Here is a 24,954-nt window from a genome sequence, read left to right on the forward strand (position 1 = left end):
ATAAAAAAAAAGAAATACAAAGGACTTGAGTTTTTACAACTAAAAAGAATGCGTGGGTCCACGTCAGATGTTGTTTTAACATTGTAATAATAATAAAAAATGCTAGATTTTAACATAAGTCATTTCTATCTGTTATGGTTATTCATTACTGTTGACATTTTATGTCCAAAAGCAAAACAAAGCATTTGAATTAATCTCACAAATCCCAACTAATTTAACTATCACACTAAATCCAGCTTCTTTTTATATAATACTGCCATATAATCCAACATAACATACTTTAAAATAAAAGAAGGGAATCTGTAAATTTACTAGATTGAAAAAAAAAAAAAAAAGTATTGCCTTAATTTTTAAATCAAGAAAACGTGACTACAATAGGCCTACTTCTGATTTGGCTTGTCTAACGCGAATGTAGAGGCCTAAAGTGTGTATCTTAGCAATGTGCTAATTTACTGCACTAGTACTAAAAGAAGCACACTCTCACACACTCAAACTGGGTTCTAATTTGATGCATCGATTCACCAATATGTAATCGAAGCTCTGGAAATTTAAGGACAGATGAGCAATAATCGATGCATCGATTCATTGTTGCAGCCCTACTATTTTTGTTAGGATCTATCCTAGAAGGAGTTCAAATCTCAATGACACTCGACAGCAATAAACCCTGGTATTAAGTTATTTGGTAAAAATCTCTTGTAGGAAATCAAGGTGATGACTGTTTGAATCAACAGCTACATGAATGCAAAAAACAAACAGTCCCACGCGAGCAGACATCTTCAGTTACGTATCAAAATTGTGAGTTGAAGAGGTCCCAATTTAATGTTTCATGAATAAGACTGTCAGCAGAATTCATGAGGCTGCCCTGTCTTTTAACAGCTCCGGAGTCTTTACTGTGGTTTGTAGGAACATATCTGTTGCAAAAGAATTTACGATGCAGAGGTCTTGGCATCTAACTCACATTACCAGACACAAAGCGTTTCATAGACTGCATTGATTTCCTTCATTTTCACGGCACCATGCTGCACGCTTTCAATAAGATTATATTCCCAGAACGCTGTGATGTAGAAAGCTTTAACCTCTGGGGAAAGCCCCAGGGGAAAGTTTGAGGCCAGGAACTCGACTGTTCTAAAACAAGGGGACTAGTATAATCTAATCTATAGGTGAAATTCTAGACAGAAAAACTGTTTTTGACAAAAACATTGCCAAGATAAACAGCTAATGCAGGTAAATGTTGTCTAAGATAAACTTGTTGTTAGAGGGTGCCGACAGATTTTTCTGAAAAGGATCTTTTTCTCTAGGAATGTTTTCATATAGTTTGGTTCTAGGTCTCTCTCTTCTCTGACAACAGGCAACGGTAATCTAATTTTTTATTTTTGACACATTAAGATTGTGGTCTAGTCAGATTAAACAAAGTACGCCCAATTTTTTTTTTTTTTTTTTTTTTTTTTTTTTTTTTTTTTTTAGGTAGACAGCTTCTAATGTAAAAATATCATCAAGGGCATAGACCAGTAGTGTTTAGTTTTGGTCCTGGAAGGTCATTCTACTCCAGGTTTAATAGAAACAATTAAATAATTGCCTCATTTAGGACCTGGATTATTTTTTTTTATTTTTTAACAGATCCATATTCTAATAGTGCTCCTCTGGGTTCTAATGCTTAAATAAGTTTAACATTTGCACTCAATTGTAATATTTATACGATAGGCTACATTTATGTCTCATGTTCGTCATACTGTATATGCGGTATGCAGTATGGGGTATTATATATAATTCACTAATAGATGATAACTAGCATGTTTTTGCAGTTAGAAATTTTGCATACAAAAACAAAGCTGGTCTTATTACTGGGTTGCTGTCGTGTATGAAAAAGCCATGTGCATAGGGACAGATTTTTTCATAAAGACTGTAATTAGCCAGTTGACCCATTTCAGTTGCTGATCTCACATATTTCCTTCCATGTGTGTAGGACTTTAGAAATTGATACTGTAGTAGATTCAAGTAAAAAAAAAAAAAAAAAGTATGGAAATTCAGTAACAAAAACTTTGTTAAAATAACATTATGGTTGCAGTTCAAAATCACTAAAGTCAAGAAATGGGACGTTAAGGTTGCACGCACTCTTAACTCGCCCCTATTATGCCTATGCATCGCATCAGATATGACATCATACATGACATTAGTAATGACATCAGCAATGACTAATCACATGACAAATGCTCCACCAAGACTGTTCAGAACATTACCAAAATAATAATATTTGGAGAGTTTCTGTGATGTCATCATAAACCAGGAGACCTTTAGTTACAGTCACAGAACCTGTAACTCACTGGAGTACGTCTTTTAGTTTTTACTGTACCTGGATATTAGTATATGTTTTTTTTTAAAAAGACAGTATAGGTGTCTTTGCTTAGGACACAGGTCAAATCTAATCATGTAGAGGAATATTTGTTTTGTTTTTGTAACTAAATTTAACATGAATGTTTACATAACTAATCAAATAACAAGACTGCCCAGATGAACATTACACTGGAAAAAAAAAATTATCTGTGCTGGACTGTAGCTACCATGCTTCTTGGCGTACGTGCCAACGTAGACACAATCATAGACAAAACAAGAACACTTTCATGGCACTCACTGTCACTCAGGTCACTTTGCACTATTGTCTATAGATGTGATATAGGTGTTGCATAAATGTTACTTCCAGTGCAAAAGTTGGCACACTTGCCACATATCTATCCAAGACCACTGGTTTACCAAATGCATTTTAATGTGTATCTCACTCAGTAAAATGGATGTTTTTTTTTTCTAGAACAGTCCCATGGAGAATGAGGACCAAACTGTGCTTCTTTGTCTAGTTATTCCTAAGAACAGCTAACAGCACAATATTCTGCAGACTAATAAACACACCCAGGTAATGTCCTTCTGGGCAGTCTTGGTGGAGCATTTGTCATGTGATTAATCATTACTGATGTCATGTATGACGTCAGATCTCATGCGATGCATAGGCATAATAGGGGTGAGTTAAGGTTGTGCGCTATCTTTCTGTGTGCCCTGACAAGGAAGTTTTGCTGGTATGAGTATTCACATACCCAGTTGAGTCTGCTTAAACTGGTGTGGTGTAGTGTAGTATTGTATGTACTGTAGGGTGGGGTTTCAGTGGCAAAAAAAAACAAACTAAACTAAATGGATGGCTGTTGAGAATGGTTATAGAGAGGTGGCAAAAGCATTGAGACAACACATCTACTGATAAGGGTGTGTGACAATGATGGCTATAGTGGTGATGTCATGGGCCAGGAAGCAGTACAAACACATAGGCAAATGTGGGGCTTAAACTGCCATAGCAGTGTGTTTATTAAAGAAGAATCAATGTAAAACAAACCAAAAAGATTCTTAAACAAAACCAAGATACAACTAAACTGGAAAACGAATACCTTCAGCAATACTGACATCAGTAGCAATCGTCTCTTTGCTTTCTTTATCTCTCCTCCAACAATAGTATGTGGCTGGAGCCCTAACTGACCATTAATTAAACATGTAGGCTGTAGCCACATTCCCACGTATTTTGTCAGGGAGGAATGAATCTAACCCCCTCCCTGCTGTCAAACATTTATAAACACAAAACAAAACCCAGCAATTTCAATAACGGACGTCTTCCTCTATATAAATAAATAAAGGGGCTGGGTGATAATCTGGGTGAAAATTGTACCACTTCACAAGATTTTTTTACACTGTATATAACATAATTCAGGCTCATTCTGAGTATTAAAACAACATAGCAAACTGACATCACAGCAAACAAAAGCTATAATAGCATGTTGCAGGAATGTTGGTTTTCAAAGTTATTGTTAAGGATGGTGTCCATAGGTAGGTGTGTTGTTTTCTTTGTGAATGTGTTTTGAATGCTAGATAGTGTTAACTCAAATAAGGTGTTCAAAATGTATTTAAAAGACAAAGAAACACAACAGGGCCCTTTTATTCTCCGGTCTACTCATGTCGTCTCTGCTTTACACACATACCACACACACACAAATCCACAATACAGTAATAAACAAAATAAAAATATTTGCATTTCTTATCTGTGTTATGTAGTCAGAACCAATTCTGCCAATGGGCATATGGTGATGTCATTTTAAAAACTGTAACAATTAACCACACTGTTTTTCTGGTAATAGCATTGCCAGAGCAGTCTCCTCCAGAAAGTATAGTTGTTTATCCCATTCCCACTGAGTTTGCATGTACAGTAAACCCAGGGATTTCAAATAAGAAACATGTGCTTCGTGAGCATAGGTCAGCTCTCAAGACTCAATACAAAGATATGTTAATTCAATGTGAAATAAAAGCAGCTGTTTTAAAGAATGCACTTAATGAAAAGGGCCTGTTATTATAGTAGTATTGTGTTTCGTCTATTATTTTAACAGCCACATTTCAGAGCACATACAAAAAAAAAAGATTTTATAGGAAGGAGCAAAGACATCAATCTTGAGTTTAAATACAGTAGAAGGCTTCAATTCACCTGGTTCAGAATATTGAAGAAGGTGGCAGGCAGAAATCATGTTCTGACATCTGCATACTGCAGTATCAACTAAATAATGTGTGATCACTGTTGTTTCCCATTTAAATAAATAAATAAATAAATATTTATGCCTGTAAAATTCAGCTGTAAAATATACTCCTAGTCTCTGATACAACTTTCAGATTGCATCTTCCACTTTTCATTTCTAATAGCGAGAGTATGAGAATCCTCCATATGTGTATGCATTCTGTAACAATTATTTTTAAAAAATTTCTATTGGTTTTACTGATTGTGGCAAAGTGCCCCGCCCCATGGCTATTTATTTGTGTTGTATGTTATGTGTAGTGTGTTAATGTTCGGGTATAGTCATTGGTACATGGGATATAAATGGGTCTGTGTAACACGAGTGTTTAAAATGTATATTTGTATTTAGGCACGAAGACTGCACAGCACTTCACATGCAAGTAAAAAGTAATAATATGTGAGCACAGGGAATTGCACTTTATTAATTCACATGCAGTTGTACCGCGACCCCAATTGAATGATTGATTAGCAGTCTCGGTACAGCTGCATAAAAGCAGCATGTTTTCACTCATTTGGGGTTGTGTGTTCGCTGAGTGGAGAACGGGATTGGAAACGGAGAGAATTAAAAGCACAAGTAAAAGTAAATACGTGATTTCACTCACCGTGTTTGTCTGTTCGCCTGCTGTGTTAGTGTCTGTTTCATTTAATGTTAATTCGTTTTGTTTGTCTGTTTGTTTTGACCTCAAGTGCCGTGTCCTTTTTTGATGTGTTGTTTTTGTTTAAATGTTTTGTTTACTATTATTTAATAAAACACTGAGAGTCCCTGTGCCTCAGTTTCATCCGCTACTTCCTGAGTCTATTTCTGGTCTGACGTCACCACTGCAAGGCTGCTGGTCACACTGACTTAAGTGTTTTCTTTACTTTAATTGTTTTTCGGACCTAAATACAAAGATGATGCATGAGACAACACGCTTTAAAACAATAGAAAATAGGTAGTCTTACCGTACATAAAAAGAGAAATAAAAAGCATGGAAATTCAAATAAGAATGTTTTCATATTAAATATTATGTGAAAACAGTTGTGCTTGTAGAGAAAAAAAAATTAACCAATGAGAAAATCAAACTATTTTAAAATACAGATGTGGCTTGCTCAACACTTTTATATCACCATTCTTACCATATAATCTGTTATTTTCTACTTATTTGAAAGCTATTAAGATTTGACAGCAAACTTTTTTGAATGTGAAGATATTAAACAGACAAAATCTGTTAAGATGAAACATGAGGGTCATAAAATAGAACGGAGATGGCGGGAATTTAAATTGCCTGTTCATTACATCGCATGGGGGCCACCTGCTTAAATATAGGAAGGCTCTGGCATTGGCTAGATCATCTTATTATTCAAATTTAATTGAAACTAATAAAAAATAATCCTAGACTTATTTTTGCTACCCTTGATAAATTAATGAATCCTTCCCTTTTTTACATTTCTTTAAAAATAAAATACTACACATCAGAAATGAAATTCCACAGACACCTATTAAGGAGGACTTTTACCAACTACACCTATTAAGGCTACTATGGGAACTTTTTTCTTTGATTACCTTACAGGAATTGACAGAGCTAATTTGACATAGGAGTGCTACTACTTGCTCTCTTGATCCCTTTCCTACAAAACTATTAAAATATGTTATTGCTGTTATTAATACCCACATTGGAAAAATTATAAATGGTTCACTTTCCTCTGGTACAGTTCCCTCAGCTCTTAAGGTAGATGTGGTAAAGCCTATGCTTAAGAAACACAATTTGGACCCTAAAGTCCTCAATAACTATAGGCTAATCTCCAACCTACTATTGTTAGAGAATGTTCTAGAGAGAGTTCTTGCAATACAGTTGCAAAAATGTCTAACTCTTAATTGTATATTCTAGAAGTTTCAGTCTGGTCTTCATGATCCACATAGCACCAAGACGGCCCTTGTCAGAGTTGTGAATGATCTGCTGATAAACTCTGATTCAGGCTTTCCATCAGTATTCATTCTTCTTGATCTCAATGTTACCTTTGATACTGTAGACCATTCCATCCTACTAAATCATCTTGAAAGCACAGTATGACTTTCTGGCCTTGTCCTATCCTGATTCAACTCTTCTCTTTCTGACAGGTTTCAGTTTGTCTCTATTGGGGAGGTAAAATCGGCATTATTGGAAGTTGTCTGTGGTGTTCCACAGGGCTCCATTCTAGGTCTCTTGCTGTTTTCATTATATATGCTACTGTTAGGTGACTTTAGCTGCAGTCATGGAGTGAACTTCCATTGCTATGCTGATGATAACCAGCTATATTTATCCCTAAAACCAGGAATTTCTTCTGCCTGGGTGTTAATAGCTACTTGCCTTACAGACATCAAGCATTGGATGTCACAGTGGTTATTCTAATGGTATCACAGAACCAACTAAATATTGGATTACATGAGCTCGACCCTTGCAGTCTCTCATCAAAACTTAAAAACTAGAAATTCAGAGTTTGGGTGTCATCTTTGATCCTGAGATCATTTGAGATTCATATTAGAGACGTTACTAAAGTATCTTTTTTACCATTTGAGAAATATAGCCAAACTTAGACCAATTATTTCCGTATCTGATGCAGAGAGATTAATGCATGCCTTTGTTTCATATAGAATAATGCACTTTTTCTGGTGTCCCAAAACATGTGGTATCCTGCTTGCAGCTTGTTCAGAATACCGCCGCTAGAATTCTGACTAAAACCAGGAAAACTGAACATAGTGTGATGAGCCAGCAGTCTCAGTCATGCGTTAAGTGAAGCTTTTTTTAACTTTAAATGAACTCAGCATTGTGACCAATGGCAGAACATCGTTTGTTATTGACAAATAAGAATGGATTGTGTGATGTGCAAGATGGACCACGAGAGCTTCCTTTTGGGTTTTACTTCAGTTTTGACTTGTGTTGGTGCTGAGGGGCTGCTGACGGGTTTCGGGACTGGTCTGTGGCGGGTCTGTGGAACTGAAACAGACTTAGTCGAAATGAAACGAACGTTACTGAATGGTGCGCTATTAGAGACTCTGGGGGTACTTGTCATTGAAGAGAAATTTTCATTCAGTATTTTTATAATTGTTTTATTGTTTGTGTTTATGTTCTCACTGGGTTTATGTACAATTGTAAACTGTGGATAATTGAATTAAGTGTATGTATTGCTGATCTTATTGGTCTATATTGCTATGTGAAAACGCTTTGAATAGTTTATGAATTACTGATATAACTAGGTTTGTAAACCAAATTAGGTTTGTGTTAAAACTCTTAACAGTTTTAAAATACTAATTTCAGCCAAATGATTTTGACCTAGCAATTAAGTGCTTATTGATTGAGTTTGCTGTTGTATCTTGTCAATTGTCCATGCAGCAATTAACCTAACTATAATTTTGGTGTATTCACGGAAACAGTGTGTGTAAGTTGTGTGGTTTTCTTTTGTTGTTATAGGTTGGGTGTTGGTTTGTTTAGTTACAAGTATTGGTTTTTATTTGATTTATATTAAAGGTTGGTTAATTGCTGTATGGTAATTTAACTTAAAGCCTAGTTTTAATGGCAATTGATTTGAATATGAAAGTTGACTTACTGTATGCGTTGATTAGATCAAGACACTATTTTGGATTATTGTAACTGTTTTCTATTTTTGTTCAATTTTCTTGTAGTAATTTATATAACCAGATTATTTTAATACCTCTTTCTGAAATAAAGATACTATTTTACTATAGCTGTTTCCTGGCGCCTCACTCTGTTCCCTAGCTACCGTAATTATACACTATACTGCTTCCGGGGTTATTTATCTGGACCGTCCCAGTTTATCAAAGCTGAGGAGCTGCACGCTACTCTACTCCTATCCAATTAGAACACAACCTAGTCAGGACAGGTTTCATTACAATATTATCACTGTTTTGGCCAAATGTGACAGACCCGGAGGCAAAATGGGAAGTTTAAATCTGTATTTTATTTATTTATCACAAAAACAAACAATAGCAAGGCTCACAACACCTTCCAACTCCCTCTCCAACACACTTCAGTGCAACAGTGCACCTTCATCCCTTATATATTAGTGTGGTGACAATTAATCCATAAACACCCCCACATTCCAAACGTGAACAAATAACACAAGCACACCTTCACAGTACTGTACAGTGCTTTGCGATATATAAAAAGCGCTATGTAAATGCAATAAATATTTAATAGAACATGTAACATTGCCAACAGTTGCTGGGACAAAACAGGAAAGGTTACTGCAAAAATGTTAAATAACTACAATAGGAAAATATGACAAATAGATGTACTATACTATGAATAGTTGAACAAACTGCCAATAAATGGTACACAAAAGTCTGTGTAACCCATTCCTGAACAATGATAACTCTTGAAAGCAGACACAATAATTTTACTTTGACTTAAGCAACTGAATACTATTTTTAGTCATTTAGATTTTAATGTAGAAAAAGGATGAGAAAAACATTACAAGAATAGAATACTCGATCCCTACCTTAGAAAAACGATACACTTGAGCAGAAAATAGCTGCAACAGTTGCACTGTGTAGTGAGTAGATGAGCTGATTACACATGAAATCATGTAAATTAGGAAATGAAACAAAGGTTCATTTCACATTGCCTCTGACCAAAAGTGATGTCAATACAACTAAACACTTTTGTTCTTCCCATTTTAATTAATTAAACATTTAAAAAAAAAATAGAAAAAAAGGAATATTTGACTGTAAAAAAACAAAGCAGCAAATATGTACAGTTTGACATTGTTCACAGAATTACATGCTGTTTTTTTTTTTTTTTTTGTCAGTTGCAAATGTAATCGCATCCTTCTAACAGCTGGAGCCATTTAGAATGTAACTTCCCTTTCAGTCTTTCTCGTAAAAGATAAAACACACCTTGCACAAATACACTGTAACAGGGGCTCTCAACCTGGGGTCCCTAGGGGACTTTGAGAAGGTTTCAAGGGGTCCTCCAAAAATAAACCAGAGAAGGTGTTATTTTTCCTGCATGGTTATGACACGCTGAAACCTATTAGCTTCAGCATGTCATGAGCATGTGCAGAAATTAAGACTTTCTCAGGTTATGGAACACATTTTCAGTTTCTGGTGTAATAGAGCTATTTCAGCAGGAGCACGACAGATTACAAAGCAGAAGAAAAATCATTGGAAACACACACAATAAATACCAGATATGGATACATTTTTTAGTTCAACTGTGAGGGCTGAAGAACAGTGAGGAGGTATTTCCTGCAAAATTAAGGAAATACAAAGACATCTGCTTGAATTTATATCTCAACCACAAGCAGTGTGTCATTTGTGCACAAGTACTGTCCACTGAATGTTTTGAAACCCCCCAAATTACAGAGACATTTAATTACCAAGGATGAAATAAATAAAAACAAGCAACAAACATGTTTTGAGTAAAAAGCTAAGGAATTGTTGGTAGTAAAGCCATAATGAAATCCACAGCTACTTCAGGTAAAAACCTTGTAATTTCATCACACATAGTGGCACAGAAAACTGCTGAGGAGTTGATAATGCCAAGTGCCATTGAAATTGTAAAGGAAATGTTTGGCGAGCAGAAGGCCAAAGAACTAACAAAGATGCCAATGTCAAATGACACTGTCAAACGACAGATCTCTTTTAGACATAGTTTCATTTTGGTGTTAGTGCTCCAATTAATGCAGCACTGTTTCTTCTGCAGCACTGAAAGTGTTGGTCCCATTCAGTACAACCTATTTATGCAAAACCGGATTTTCAGCCATGACGTAGATGAAAATACAGAGCCAGGATGAACATTAACCATGACGTGTGTGTGCTTGACGAAGATATCTTCATGTCTTGACAGAATTACAACAAGTTTTGCACTGAGCAGGTAAAACAAATACAGTCTACACCCCCTTTTTTTCACCTTTTGTTGACTTATAGCCTGGAATTAACATGCATGAAAAGGTTTTTTTTTTCCATTTAACTACACATCCTACTCCACAACTTCCAAGTGAAAAAAAATATTCTAGAAATTTGTAGAAAATGAATTAAAAATAAAAATGAAATACCTTGGATGGATAAGTGTCCACCCCCCTTGTAATAGCAATCCGTAATTAGCTCAGGTGTAACCAATCACCTTCAAAATCACACACTAAGTTAAGTGGCCTCCACCTGTGTTAAATTGCAATGATTCACATTATTTCAGGACAGATTCAGCAGTTCCTGTAGGTTCCCTCTGCTGGGGAGTGCATTTCAAAGCAAAGACTTAACCATGAGCACCAAGGTGCTTTCAAAAGAACTCCGGGACAAAGTTGTTGAAAGGCACAGATCAGGGGATGTGTATAAAAAAAAATATCAAAGGCCTTGAATATCCCTTGGAGCACAGTCTAGACGATTATTAAGAAGTGAAAGGAGTATGGCACCACCAAAACCCTGCCTAGATCAGGCCGTCCCTTCAAACTGGATGACTGAGCAAGGAGACTGATCAGAGAGGCTACCAAGAGGCCAATGGCAACTTTGCAAGAGCTACAGGCTTTTATGGCCAAGACTGGTCAAACTGTGCATGTGACAACAATATCCCAAGCACTCCAAAATCTGAAAGAAAGCCCACCTTGAATCCCATTTTAAATATTTAAAAATAAAAACACTCAGGAGATTCTGTAGCCATGTGGCCACAGAAAGGAGGTACTCTGTGTTCGAGCAGTCCAGAACCACGGGCTTCAGACAAGGGGGAGGATGTGAGGTCTGTACTGCCACCACATGCTCTACCTCCACCCGAGGGCTTGTCTGCCACAAAGCTGTGCGGTCCAAATACCTGTGCTCCTGGACACCTGGTCAGAGTGCACGGACCTCCAGCAGTTGGGCCTGAAGATCAGTCCAGAGCACCAGCAGGCAGAGTCTCTCACCTTTTCCCCTGCTCCGCTTATCCTGAAACCCCAGGTGTCGTGTCGCTATTGGCAGACGTCACTTAGGCTTCCCCTGCCTGTTGCTGTACTCCCCCTGGCAGCTCAGACATCGCTGTACTGTGGCCAAGCCTCAATCCTCTACCTGCTGCTGATCCCGACAGCAAACTGGCCTGCAAACCTCTTGCCCCTGTCACCCTGTCTGGGTCCCTTGTTGCCGGGTCGTCGTCCCTGCCCTAAAGCGCCGGAGGGATCAACCCATCCTCAAGCCCACCCGAAGGGTCAGAAGATGGAAATCTATGGACTTGAGGGTGGGTGGTTGGGTTTTAGGGGTGGAAGTGGCCTTGGAATGGCCGGCTGTGTTTGACACATGGGGGAGGATGTGTGAGAAAGTGTAGTCCTGGGGAATATAGGACTACACCGCCCAGAAAGTCACAGGCTAAAAAGCCTTAATTCGATTATTTGTCAATTGTTTTGGCAGTTGGCATAATTGTGTAAATTAGAGCCAGCTGCCCACAGTTGTTACTGTGGGGCATATAAGATTCAGAAAGTGGCACTCTGTGCCCGAGCAGTCATTTTGTGAGAACTGTGCTGTGTTTATTTTTTTAAACTGTGTGTTTTGATATTTGTCAGGTAAATACCCTATCATTCCAGTTTTTTATACCCTACCAAAAATTCACAAGAATTCAATTAACCCTCTGGACCATGTTATAGTTGCAGGTATTAACTCTATTTCAGAACTGATGAGTACATTTGTTGTTTTGTTTTGTTTTTTCTTATAAAAGATATTGCCAATAAATTGCCATCTTTTTTGGCAGATACGCGTGATGTGATCGCGCTGCTTTTTTGTTATACTACACCTCTGGGTGCCTTGTTGGTTTCCTTTGATTTAGAGAGTTTATATATCAATATTCCACATAAAGATGTTATTGAGTCATTACAATTTTATATTTCCAATAGCCCTAATGATTTACCTACACATTTTCTATTAGAACTTACTAACTATATACTAACCTCTAATTATTATTTTTTTTAAAGATAAATATTATTTACAAATTAAAGGTACAGCTATGGGTTCAGCATTTGCACCTATTTGTGCTAATTTGTACATGGGCTATTGAGAAAAATTATATGTTGACAATCCTGCCTATAACCAACTTTTACAATATGTCTTTTTGGAAACGTTATTGTGACAGGCTGGCGAGTGGATAGAGGCCCAGAGACAGACTGCAGTTCAAAAAAATAATACTTTTATTAACAAGGTAAACACAAAATAAAAGGGCACAAGGGCCAAAACAAAGCTATTTAAGCACAAATAACAAAACACAAAGCAACTTACAAAAATAAAGGTTTCCAGGCTGGGCAATGCCTTCATTTAATCAGAGAATTCAAAAAACACAAAACAGCAAGCGCAACCATCTACTTGCTTGCTTCCTCAGCTCCCTCCTCTTCCTAATGGGAAGCTGAGGCCTCCTTTTATGTCAGGTGTCTGCTTTGCCACAGTTATATTGATGACATTTTAGTTCTATGAACTGTGAAAAGTTGGACACTGTCTTAAATGGTTGAAGCACTGCTGTTCCCCTTCTCCTTTTTGTGTAGTCTTTACAATAATCACAATAATCACTTCTGTTGTAAAATTAGACATTGGAATAAGCATGTTTGACTATAGTTTATTCCATAGAGATATACTGGTCAAATTTAATTTAGTTTGATTGTTTGTCACAGTTCTTATACTACAACACCAGCACTATGATTTCACAATGAAAATTTCATACTTTGTCAAGTTAGAGTAGGGCACTTGTGCATGGCAACCTTGGAAAAAGGCCGAACTGAAGGCACCAAACTTTAAGCTTGACTGGTAGTTCACTACTATTGATCCTCTTCAGTCCTTACACTGCCTGCCTCTCACCTCTACCACTTAGACTGTGTCCTTTAAATCTCTATCGTACCTCTCAATATACACACTTTGATGATGGAGATGCTACTCGACTTGGCGGGCTTGAACTGCGTATGAGCTGCCCTTCTGATGTTATCTTTTTCACCGCCCCTTCTCCCTCAAGCATCTCTTTCTCCCTTGATGATTCTTCAAACCCGACTGTTGTCACTTTAGTCCAGCCACAGATACAAACCTGGAGTGCCACATCTTGTCCCAGAGCTCTCGCTGCAGAACTTGAGCTGCACAATTGGGTTGTCTGTTGTAAAGTAGTATTCATTCTCATGTCCATTTCTTTTCCTAAGTTGTTAACCATTTTATCCAAACTTGATTAAATTTTCACCCCCTTTGGATACCGCTTGCTAGGGTAGCTAACCCTAACCATCCCCAATGGGGTCTATTTCCTCCTGTCAGCTGTCTCTCCAAACTGTCACATGGTCTTTCCTCTACACCAACTGCACTATTCACAGCAGCCATTCGATTTATTCCAGATCTTCCTGATTTTTATACATGAGAGTAGCTGTCATTTACTTCTTGCTAATATTGGACTCAGCTTTCCCGAAGATACAATTAGATAGTAATGAAACAGACAGAGTAAAGGTGCTGGTGAAAAAAAGACTACAGTAGCAAAAACTTGATAGACTATTTCTACTAAAGTGAGGGTAAAATACTTAAGCTTGCTAATGGTTAAGAAGTGATGAAGTTAAATAATAAATAAAGCAATGACTGAGCGAAAAAAGAAAGAGCAAAACAAGGATCAGCTAATTCATACACTATAGGTGACAGGTTACATGTTTTTCTTCTAACACTTAGTAGCCTGTCACTTTCAAGATTTTTGCCTCTATTCAAGCCTTAAATAATTCAAGAATCCTTTTCATTGTGTGTAAGTTTTATACTCAGGAAACAGGTCTAGCTTTATGAATAGGGCCAATATATTCTTACCTGTTTTAATTTAATCAGTGTATTTTGCATACGCTGATAGCTCAGTGGCATTCAATGCAAACCATAGTGTATCTGTGCATTTTGTAGGATGCTTGATTTTAACCAAAACTGGCAATGGTTTGTAATTCAGAAAACCAGCACTTATATTTCTTGATGATGGAAGCAGTGGCAATAAAAAATACCTGAGAGTTGTGCTGGAAAATAGTGTAAGTGACTTTTTTGAGACTTCATGTAGGTTTAGAAAAGCGAGACCATTCCAGATGTTGTCTTCAACAAGATTACTTTAATCAGAGTCCAGCACTGCAGGCTTTCAACATGTACGTGAGTACACACCACAACAAGCCACTTGCTTTCTTATCAAGGGCGGAACTGCGCTGCTGCTAAAACATTCCCTCCAGGAAACACTATATCACTGTTATTGATTTACTTTTAAACAAACATTGTACTTGGTTTCACTTTCAGTTAACAATGTTACTTAAACTTTTAATTATTATAACTTCTACCCCTTGATTAACCATTTAAATATAACCTAGAACTGTTACAATAGATTTCTTCTGTCATGTGTTGACAATATTTGACACTAGGCAGACTAGCAGAAACTACCAGGCTGGTGGTAGGCCTGTGCACTGTGTCATTACTTTGAAGCCTTTAATACAATAATTAGCAGGCTTTGGGTAAGAGGAATAGCAACTGAGATAGGTAGGTCACCCAGCTCTAATACAGATTATTCAGAACACCATGCACAAGTGCCCTACTCTAACTTGACAGAGTATGAAATTTTCATTGTGAAATCATAGTGCTGGTGTTGTAGTATAAGAACAGTGACAAACAATCAAACTAAATTAAATTTGACCAGTATATCTCTATGGAATAAACTACAGTCAAACATGCTTATTCCAATGTCTAATTTTACAACAGAAGTGATTATTGTGATTATTGTAAAGACTACACAAAAAGGAGGAACAGCAGTGCTTCAGTCATTTAAGACAGTGTCCCACTTCTCACAGTGCAAGTTGAGTTTCAGGTATTTGTAATTTGGCAGTATTATAAATACCTGAGTGAGAACTGATGATGGCATGTGAAATTGCCCGTGAAAGGTTTCAACAAATAATCCTTTTTCATGAATAGATTGATAATTGGAAACTAAGTGCATACAAACGTTGTGGTTTAAAATGTTCTTAAAATTAAAAGAACCTACATGGCAAGCATTAATATGGCGATGATTACTGATACAAACACACTATTGGGAGTATTTATGTGTTGGAGGGTAGTGCATGTCAATGGCATTGTGGCAGAGCGAAGCTCTGCCCTTTTTAAATTGGCAGGGATGGGGTTAATTTCCCCTACCTACCTGAGTTTATTATGTTCAGGTGGCTGGGGTTGATTAGGTTAATTAACGATCAATCAGCGCCCAGCCACCTGACATAAAAGGCGGCCTCTGCTTCTCATTTGGAAGGAGGGAGCTGAGGAAGCAGGTTTAGTGTTTGTGTTTGTGTTTGTGTTTGGTGAATCCAGTGAAGGATTTTGTAAGTTTTGTTTTGTTGTCTTTCTTTTTGTGTTTAAAGATTTTTATTTTGCCCTTGTGCACTTTATTTTTGTGTTTATTTATAATAAAATTAGGATTTTTTGAACTGCAGTCTGTCTCTGGGCCTCTATCCACTCACCAGCCTGCCACATTTGGTGTCAGAAGCGGGATAGTGCCACCTAGAGGCTCAGAGCAGAGCAGACAGCGGCAAAGGCAGGACAAGCAGTAGCTGAAGAAATGTAAGCTGCTGCAGCCACCGCTGGAGGACCTGGCCAGCCTCTTCCCTTGGTGTTCCTGGTGCGGGAAGGAGGACCATCTTTGGCGGTCCTGCCCAGATGTACCACCGGCAAACTGGTGTGGCCAGTGTGAGAAGGACGGCCACAACTGGGCAGGATGCCCCTACAACTAGGCCCAGGAAGAGGTGCAGTATTCACCCCGGGCATCAGGGGCCACCCCACTACCTCCAGCACCACCACCTTCACCACCATCACAGGAGATCTGGGACTGGTTGATGTACCCTGAGGCAGACCTCGTCCACGATCTCCCCATAGTTATCAACACGCTGTGGCGTCGAGATGGGGAGAGGTGGGAACAGTGGGAGGAACAACACCCAGCGTCCTTCCCAAAGCCAGAGAGGAGGGAGGAGCCTCGCTCTCAGAGCCCAGAGGGGAGGAGCCGCCGCTCTGAGACCAGAGGGGAGGAGCTATGGTCCAAGGATGCCTGCCTTGCACCGCCCAAGGATGCCATGCCCGCTCCGCTCGGGGATGACACATTCGCATCGCCTGGGGTTGCCTGCTGCTTCGCATCGCCTGGGGTTGCCTGCTGCTCCGCATCGCTTGGGACTGCTGGTGTCTCCTTTTTGTTTTCTAGGGTTGCCGAGGGTCCGCCGCCGTCGCCGCCTCCGCCACCAGAGGGAGCCGGGCCGCCTCCGCCACCAGAGGGAGCCGGGCCGCCGTCGCCATACTACCTTGGAGATCCGGGCCCCCCTCAACCAAAGAAGGCTTGGGGGCTCCGACATCAACCTGCCCACCACCACCCACCATAACAGCCCACCCAAGGGACATAATTGGACTCTTGGGAGGAGGGGGGTGGGGAAGGGGGTGGTAATAACTATTTTGTCACTGAAATGCAATAAACAATAACGAACACAGGATAAATAAAAGGGTATAATAAACACACACAAAGCTAGCAGTCTCTGCGTGTCTGACTAGGTAATTAAAACAAAAAAAAAAACAGCAGGTTCTCTCACACAGCTCCAAAACTCACACTCTTCACCCAGCCCCTCCCTCTGCCAGGCTTACATTTCACTCCATCGTACGTGATCCCCCAATCACAGGCACGCATTCCTGTCCCACCACCAATTATCTGAACGTACCTACATCGTCCATTAATCTCAATGGGGGAGCTCCTGCAAATTTATGTTTGCAATCGGCTGCAGTCCTGTCGTCCGTGCGAAGGGGACCCTTAACCCTTTGCGGTCCTATGTCGGACCAGGTCTGACATTAAAATTTTCCCTTTCCACCCATCAAAAAGAAGTAAAGCACAGGTCTCTAGTCATTTTTTCTCCGGAAAAAGCTGAGTAAAACCTTTCAATGGCTGAGTGAGACCGATAGGAGCCAAATAAAGCAGAAAATAAAGGGGGTGTATCTGAGCACTACAGATAACCCCTGCACCACAGATAAACCACGGACACATGCAAAGGAGATAGCTGCTTCCGCATCCAGAGATCGAAGAATATTACAGACATTTGCAGAGCTTTTTGAGATGTTATAGTTATAAAATAATAACTTGGATCGCATTATTGAGGAGTTTGGTGATAAAACAAGTGATGAGGAGAGGATTTATCAGTATGCACGTCTATAAAAAGTATATGAAAAATACAGCAAACAAGGAGCTTGGCTGGAAATACAGTACTGATGTACTTTTGCTATGCTGGGCCTTTTAAACTTGTTTTAAACAGCGTGTGAAAGTAAACTGGACCTGACACGCCCAACAGGCGCTGAATAAATGGACTGCTAAGGGATAACTTAAAAACCTGGGCTGGCTGTCGTGTGAGAGAATGTTCGTAGAAATGGCACTCCCACCCCCCCACCCCCACCAGGTTTCTCTGCCTCGTTGTTACAACATGTTAGTAAGTAATTTGATAAAAACAAACATTTTAGTAAGCCTGAATGCTTATATAGTGTAATGTAGTTACAAATAAATGAAACGTTGCTTTTTGATTGGTTAAGAGGAATTTCAGTTAAAATACCAGATAACTATGCCACCCGAGAAGGTTGTGTCTAAGCTGCACTTGATGTTGAAAGTGAATCACTGGTTGCTGAAGCCAGGTTATTTATTACAAGTTTGTATAGGATAAGGTTTTGTTTATTGTATTTATTTCTCTTTCCACAAATGATTAACTGTTCAAGTGCTGCATTTTATCTACTGTTCAGGGTTAAGTGCAATAGCAATACAGACATTTCCACTTTTGGATAAATCCAGTCGTTTGTCTCTGTGAGTTTCTGCAACTTTAACATCAGACCCTGGGTCGCCCTTACAGTAAGAAAAAAAGCAATGTTAATAAAGGATAAAAATCAAATAAATCTGTTATAATGCCTGTGGCAGGCTGGTGAGTGGATAGAGGCCCAGAGACAGACTGCAGTTCAAAAAATCCTAATTTTATTATAAATAAACACAAAAATAAAGTGCACAAGGGCAAAATAAAAATCTTTAAACACAAAAAGACAACAAAACAAAACTTACAAAATTAAGGTTTCCAGGCTGGGCAATGCCTTCACTGGATTCACAAATCACAAAAACGACAAACACCAACCTGCTTCCTCAGCTCCCTCCTTCCAAATGAGAAGCAGAGGCCTCCTTTTATGTCAGGTGGCTGGGCGCTGATTGATCGTTAATTAACCTAATCAACTAATCAACCCGAGCCACCTGAACATAATAAACCCAGGCAGGTAGGGGAAATTAACCCCATCCCTGCCAATTTAAAAAGGGCAGAGCTTTGCTCTGCCACACACCTCCCCCCATGTACAACATACCCCGGCCCGAATTTTCTAAATTCATCCTATTCAAACCAAAATTTGAATGGTTGGTTGTTGAAATATGACAATTTTAATTTGACACATTTTAATCCTTTAAAGACCTTACTCTTTCTTATCATATGAAAGACAAGCTGGGCATGTCAGAGTCTCCTGTTAACAGCAGTGTGCCCTTTAATGTTTTATGTAATTTTTCTATTTTGCTCCCCAACATTCTGCCCTTCCATAAGTATGTTCCACTGTACTTACTGCTGCATATTTCAAAAACACAAACACATTGAAAATATGAACAATAAAAATTATCTTCAAAGTTAAAAGCTTTCGAACCCTTTGTTTTATATTACCATGTTATGCTTTTTATAGAAACTTCATTTAAAACTGTTAATATGTATATTCAACTATATTTTATTATACAGTATTATGCTGATTCCTAAACCCTAAAAATAGTATAAACTAAACTTGAATACAGCAGTAAACTAGTTTAACTTTTTTCCACCTCAATCACCATCTCTTCTGACAGGTAATATGCAATTTTATTTGGAAATAAAGTTAAAACAACTGCCTTAATAATTGGTTTAATTCAACAAGATCTGTGACTCACTACCATTAGCTTATAATTTTAGAAGTTTATATACATTTATAACAGCAGTGAAAACTCCTATACTGTAAGCTTTGTTCAATCTCAGAAACCTGAAGGTGGATGCTCAAATGTTAGTTTATTATTAAAATAGTGAGGTATCTATTAATTCCTTTTAATAATGATATTATTACTTAAGAGACTACAAGCAAAACTATTTAATTAAGCATTGTATTTAAAAATATAAATACATTTTTTAAAAAGTCAATACATCTATTTCACAATATAATAGGATAATAAAGTAGAAGTCTTGCTTAGAAGTTTAAGGACCCCATGTTCCATATCTGGTATGTCCACCTTTAATGGGCACACAGTAGTTAATGAATATAGTATTATCAATATTCCGTAGTAATTGGTGGCAATTAGGATCACATACATTGGATATTCCTGATATATCCATGAGCACTATAAAGTTAGCCCATCAAGACAAAAAGTCAGAAACTCTACTGACTTTGAGAAATGTATTATTTGTCAGAAAACTACGGCAGATAAACTTACAAGACCGACAAAACTTAAAATCGATAGCCTTTTGTGTGCTGCAAAAATCAGATAGGACAATATTTACATGTGTCTACGAGGAGTTTAAGGACTTGGACACCCTAATGTCAAATGAATCTATCTTCATTCACTACCACATAAAGTGCATACAGTCTTACAGTACCAAAATAAACTTAACTTTTGTAAAGCTTTTAAATCCTGTTAGTCTAGTTGAAAACACTGTCCATAGAGGTTCAGACAGCCCAGTGTGCACACCTACAGCAGAAACTGCCAGGTCAACAAAACCAAACACAGATTGGACAACCTGTGTTATTTGCCAATAGAAGACCTACAAAAAAGATACAAATCTTCATGTAATACAGTCTACAGAACAAGCATCTAGCTTTCTTAAAGCAGTACAAGGTCACAATGATGAAACCATGTTTCTCCAAGTTGCAGGTGAAGGCCTGTTAGTACAACAAGCCATGTACCACTCTGCTTGTATGGCAACTTACTTCAAAATCAAATCAAATCCAACCAATAGTGCTGATGCTGCGACATGTACACAATCACATAATGAGGAGGCATTCCACCAACTAACACAAGAAAAACACACTGAGCTCATTGAAAACGGAAAAGTATTCTTGTTAAGCAGTCTACAGAGCAGGTATCAAGCGCTTCTATCTGACAAGTTCAAAGCAGGTTGCTACACCACTAGCAAACTTCAGAGAATGCTTGAATATTATTATGGCACCGATATAATTATTGAGGCTCAACATAGCCAGGGAATATCCAACTTAGTCATGAGTAGCAAAATTTAAATTGGGGATGCTATAAAAGCTGCTAATGTGTTGAAGCAAAAAGTACAGGCATCTCAATTTGAGAATGGCAGATTGTCAACATTGTGTGTTGATAGAAATCCAGAAGAGATCTTGCATACTGCAACATTAGTGCTTAGGAATTAAATAGTCAAGATCACAATACCAAAGGCATATCCTAGAACAACAGAAGTTAGCCAGATGTCACCAGAGGAAATGCCACCACCACTGCTCACACAGTTACTTCCGTGGCTATTAGACAAAGATGCATACAAGGCAGCACATAAAGAATATAAGCCATCAGTCGATGTAAATCATTAAGTATTTCACTGGCTGACTGCATAATATTTAACAGTCAGAAAGTCAACAAACTATTACATCTAGGACTAGCTGTACAATTACATCAAGAATATGACTCCTGTTCTCTCATAGGTACTCTTCATGCCTACGGATTCTGTGTCAGCTACGATGAGCTGCGTCTCTTTATGACAAGTACAGCCCAAAATGAACTGGACAATATGAGGAATGGTGTTTACGTTCCCAGTGGAATAATCCCAGCTGATGCTGGTGGCTGCCTGATGCATGAGGGCAATGACAACATTGACATCAATTGTCATACCATTGATAGGAAAAATACATTTCATTCAATGGATTGTGTGGTTTTTCAGCAACAACCAGCACGCAGTCTAATGCTCAGATCAATTCTCACATTGTCACTTACAGCTGAAAATGAATCTCTTTGGTGAAGCTGGAAACAAGGGGGGGAATTATCATTAAGACACCAGATACTGATGTTTTAGTTCTGGCAATTCATTACTTTCACTAGATGGAACATATTGATGAATTCTGAATTGAAGCATGGAGTTGTGACAAGTAAAACAGGCCTGCATTGTTTTATTCTAGTCCACGAAATATGTGAATCTTTGTCTAGTATTTTGTACCATATTTCCTGATCTTCCTGCCTCTCTGGATGTGATGCAACATCTTCGATATTTGGAATTGGACAAAAGACGGCTTTCAAAGTAATTCAAGAAAAAGGTCCAAACATGATTAAAGATCTTACATTGCTTGGGGGAAATGATGAGGAAGAAGAGTGTATTCAGCTTGCAAGATCACAGCTATCATATATGACTCCAAAGATCAGGAAAGCAAAAACAGTTAAACAGTCAACAAAAAATAATACTGGCCTTGCAAAGCTATGACCATGTGAAGACAATTTTAAAAAACATATGGCAAATTAAAATTTGGATAGCATCCCATGTAGCCATGCCTAATTTAGGATCTCCACTAGACCATGGGTGGAGAATGGAGGATACTGGCATAGTGCCAGTGTTTTTGCTGGGCCTGTGGAGGGCTACACCCCGTCCCTGTGTGTATTTTGTGTTTGGTTGTTGATATTTAATATGTATATATGTATGTATGTTCATGTGCAGGCTGTGCCTGGACTCAGTTGAATGATTAACAAGCAATCAAGTCCTGGAACAGCAGCATAAGAGGCACAGATCACTCACTTGGAGTTGGGTGTTCAGGGAGTAAGAATGAGAAACATCAGTGAAAACAGAAATATTAACAACTGCAACTCATGCTGGCTTTAAACCAGCACGTTACTTGTTTGGTTCACTGTTTTGTGGTTTGCCTGTTTTGGCCACCGTGCTGTTTTGTTTTTGTGTTCAGTGTTTTGTATTGAAACCTTTTATTGAATTAATAAACGTGCGCAGTAGCGCTTCATACCTCACAGAACTGTATTTCTCTTCCTGGTCTGACGTAACCACAAAGCCATCCTTATCACAGGGCCCTACAGCTTCTGTGCTTTTACAGGATCTAGTTTGCTCTTGCAGTACTGGCAGTCTCTGCTGTTCTTTAACAAGATGTATTTGTCGCCAGCAAAATCTGCAATGTATTGAAATGTGTACGTGCCAGGGAGAGGCGGGATGCTGTACTCCCATAACAGTTCATCAACTTGATGATGAAACCATTGAAAATTACCATTGCAAATTAATTTTAACATTGAATGTCTTAAAGCACAATTTCAAAAATTCAACTCATTTAAATATTTTTTTCTTAATTGTGCTCTGTTGTCAAATCAATTTATATTCAGTATCTCATAATATAAATCGAGCCGATTGGCTACCAATCAATGAATAGTGTTTCAATACAAGTTTTCAAAATCAAATTTTGGTGTTTCTCTTTTTTCTAAAAGAAAACATGCCTTAACAGGCATACATTGTACTTGCACCAATAACATCTGAGTGATTTTCTGTAAACAAAAAAAAAAAAAATCAGCAAATACAACCTGACACTAAAGTGTTATAATTCCAATTATATTGTAATATTTAGCTTGGAACACTAAATAATTGAAAAAAAGTAATACTGTTTAAAAGATCAGGACAAAAAACTTAGGTACTGAACTGAGAAATACTATTTGAAGATACTCACCATGCAGCCACCCAGAGCTTCAACGTCGGAGGACAACGCAGCTCTGGGCAGCTTACAGGCAAGACCGTAGGTGCCCGGCCAGACCACATAGGTCACTGATGCATAGTGAGCAGAGGACACCATGGCCGACCTAGCCCTCCTTCCCCCCGGGCGGTGCTCGGCCAATTGTGTGCCACCCCCTAGGAACTCCCGGTCATGGTCAGCAGTGACATGGATTCGAACCTGCGATCTCCAGGCTGTAGGTCACATCTGCACGGAGCACCTCGGGAGCCGGTAAGATTCCAGTATATTTTGATTAATATATATTTAACTACGGTATTACGTACTAAATTAATAGACTTCTAAAAAGGTCCTTATGTTAGAACCAATACATTTTCTTTCCTAAACTGTATAGTATAAATACTCTATTCCAAGACTAATCAACCTTTTTGGGGTTTGGTAAAATATATAATATAGTTTTTCAAATTGTTTTAAATTAAGTTTCTGTAAAAAAGCGTAAAATGGTAATATAAAACATAGGGTTAGAAAGCTTTAACTTTGAAGATCAGTTTTGTTGTTCGTACTTTCAATGTGTTTGTGTTTTTGAAATATGCAACATTAAATGCAGTGAAGTATACTTCTGGAAGGGGGGAATGTTGGGGAGCAAAATGGGAAAGTTACATAAAACATTAAAGGGCACACTGCTGTTAACAGGAGACTCTGATATTCCCAGCTTGTCTTTCATATGATCAGGAAGACTTTTATATTTAGTTTTATATGTTAACCTATCTAGTGTGGTTCAGGGTGGCGGGAGCTGGGCTCCATCCTATCCTTTAATCTCCTATCATCAATCAAATCTACTTCCTATTTAAACCATTAGTTACACCCTATGCAGTGCCTTCTGTTTTTTTCGTTTGGGTTGTGAACCTAAGCGGATTGCAAGATCCCAGTAATTTCTTTCTGTGTAAAGAATTAAAAAAAAAAAAATTAAGTATGGAGTACTTACCGCACAACTCTTCCTTTGATTCGAAAGCCTCCGAAGCACGTTTTGTCTGTATAGAAACATTCCACGACAGCTTCAACCCAGGATCCGGTCAGCTGTCAAAAATTGACTCTCCTCTATGCCTATATGCTTCCATGCAGAAATATCCCCTGACCCCCTGTTCATCGATTCAAGCTGGGCTTTTATTTCCAGACATTGGTTCACACCTCATCTGTCCACGTTGGTTTCCAGAGCAGGACTTCCCCCTCAATTCTATACTCATCTATTTAGAATTGGGGCAGCCACATCAGCAGCGAGAGCAAAGATTAACCAGCATCTAATAAAAAATATGGTGCGCTGGAACTCGTCAGCAGTTGAATCATACATATGTTCTTCCCTATCCTGAGATATGTTCTGGACAATAGACTATTGCTAGCGTGTCCGGAGTGGGGACGACCCTTCCACAGGGACCACCAAAGGTTTTCCCCCTAAAAAGAAAGTTTTTTTTTTTCCTTTCCACTGAGCGGAGGCTCTTCACATCGTCAGTAGAGAGCCAGTTACTAACCTTATTTGTGTTAAAATATTTTCTTTCTTTCTTTTTTTGTATATGCATTGGCGGTTCTTTTGTTTGCCTGCACATATGGGATTCTTTAGTGGGGAGCAGGGGGTCCATTCTTTGGGGGGGGGGGGGGGGGGGGGGGGGGAAAATTTAGTGAAAATTTACTATTTTTT

This window comes from Polyodon spathula, chromosome 2 (assembly GCF_017654505.1).
Source record: "Polyodon spathula isolate WHYD16114869_AA chromosome 2, ASM1765450v1, whole genome shotgun sequence".
In the NCBI taxonomy this organism is placed as follows: Eukaryota; Metazoa; Chordata; class Actinopteri; order Acipenseriformes; family Polyodontidae; genus Polyodon; species Polyodon spathula.